This window comes from Nannospalax galili, unplaced genomic scaffold (genome assembly GCF_000622305.1).
Source record: "Nannospalax galili isolate Female #2095 unplaced genomic scaffold, S.galili_v1.0 scaffold1586, whole genome shotgun sequence".
In the NCBI taxonomy this organism is placed as follows: domain Eukaryota; kingdom Metazoa; phylum Chordata; class Mammalia; order Rodentia; family Spalacidae; genus Nannospalax; species Nannospalax galili.
Genome location: NW_008354289.1, coordinates 80,488 through 82,075, shown reverse-complemented (window position 1 = coordinate 82,075; position 1,588 = coordinate 80,488).

Genomic DNA, 1,588 nt, shown 5'->3' with positions numbered 1-1,588 from the left:
TACAAACTCGTCAGATAGACAGCCTTCCTCTCCCACTAGAGGCTCCATATTGATTTAGATTTTTTAATTGTTGTTTGCTTCCATTGTTTACCTAATATATTGAGAATAGGGGCTGCAAACTGGTTCAGCCCCTATGGAAAGCAGTGTGGAGAACTCTTAAAAAACTACAAATGAACCTACCATTTGACCCAGTTATATCACTCCTTGGCATATACCCAAAGAACTTATCCTATAGCAGAGACACATGTACATCCATGTTTGTTGCTGCTCTTTTCACAGTAGCTAAGAGATGGAAGCAACCTAAGTGTCCCTCAATTGATGAGTGGATAATGAAAATGTGGTTCATTTATACGATGGAGTTTTACTCAGAAGTAAAGATGAAATCATGAAATTTGCAGGTAAATGGATGGAGTTAGAAACTGTTATACTAAGTGAAGTAACACAGACTCAGAAAAAGAAAATCGACATATGTTCTCCCTCATATGTGGATCCTAGAACCACATTCTGATAAAAAAAGTATACAACCAGACATAACTACAGGGATCAGGATAATGGAAAGGAAACAGGGAGGTAAAGGAAAAGAAAGAACCTGAAAGAGAAGAACAGCAGGAAACAGGCCTTAATAAGAGAGATATGGATAATAAAAATTGGGTTAGTTTAAAGGAGGGGGGAGGGAAGGGTATACAAGGAACCTATGGGATAAAGGGAAAGAAGGAGCTCAAGAGAGGGAGGACCATAGGAGAAGGGTATTACTAAGGGAGAAAGGGGGGAAATGGGGGCACCTTAAGTGGGAAAACCGTGATGGATGGGTGAGACAATGTGAGAGATAAACAATGCCTAGCTAGTTTTGAAAACCAGAGAGAACCATATTACTCCCACAACCTACTGATAAATTGTGCATAGCAGATCAAGAAATGTATGTCTAGGTAAGGTTTGTCTGATAAAAACTGGTCTTTGCTTAGGATTTGTCTACATGACACACAGCAATTAAAAATACCAGACTGGTGGAACTAACCTTCTTGGGTGTTTAACAGACACACTTTGAAATCTGTAATAATTTGGTCAGAGGGACATAAAGGACAGTTTTTGCTCCTTGCCCTCCTAGGTCAACAAAGTTCCAGGGGACTATGAGCATCTCTCAAAATGTCCTGTAATATTGGTGGATCACCTGTCCTCTTGATCAAGGAGGCCATGGAGACCCCATGAGAAGGACTTGAACCAGTCTCCAGTCTACAAAGTGGAGGGTCAACACAGAGAATCATTTCCTCCATGCTTCCAAGCGAAGCCAGCCATGGTCAAGTAGGACCTTTGATTTATCTTCATGTAGGCAGAACTGGTAAAAGAAATGAGCCAGGGGCTCCTCCCAAGCCCATGTACCCTGGAGGAACAGATCCTCAAACAGCCTTAAGAGTAAAAATAAATCAGTTTATCTGGACCAACTGTGTGGCCTTAAACACCCAAAAGGAAACTATAACCAAAGATTAAAGGGGCCAATATAATTTCATAAGAGACCATATGCATAGCTAAAGGCTACATAGCAAGCAACAATGCCAGACAGGTGATATCTCCTTCTGAGTTGCTGACCAGG